Here is a 664-nt window from a genome sequence, read left to right as displayed (position 1 = left end):
ATATATACATATATATATATATATACATATATATATACATACATACATACATGCATGCATACATACATACATACATACATACATACATACATACATACATACATACATACATGCATATAAATACATATTGAAAGTAACTGAAATTGGAACCATATAATAGTGAAAGTATTAATAGAAATGTTATTGTTTCACTTTTGACACGTAATACGGAAAAGAGATAAGAGATTGCTCCGAGCTCGCATTAAGCAAGAAGTTGAAATATTTTTGTATTTTTTCTTGCCCATGACACTGCATGGACCCTAAGTAAAGCATGTGTAAAATTTGAATGAAATCCGTTGGGTAGTTCTCCAGTTTTAGTTGTGCACACATAACAAACACGCAGGCGGACAAACATTCTCAGTTTTAATATATATATTTGAAACGACCAATCAAACAGATCTATGTTTCAAATTATATATTACTTTTGATTGCATTGTTATTCTTTTCCCATTTCTAACAAAACTGTCCGATGACCGGGAACGTGAAACTCCGAGTGACAGTCTTTTGTTATATTTCTGCTGCTTTTAAATAAAGCATATTACTCTACCTCTGGTATTTGAGTACTCTTTTTTCCACCTTGTTGCACATTTTATGTGCTTACTCCGGTATATATATATATATATAT

This window comes from Octopus bimaculoides, chromosome 3 (genome assembly GCF_001194135.2).
Source record: "Octopus bimaculoides isolate UCB-OBI-ISO-001 chromosome 3, ASM119413v2, whole genome shotgun sequence".
Taxonomy (NCBI): domain Eukaryota; kingdom Metazoa; phylum Mollusca; class Cephalopoda; order Octopoda; family Octopodidae; genus Octopus; species Octopus bimaculoides.
Note: the sequence above shows the minus strand (reverse complement) of the source record.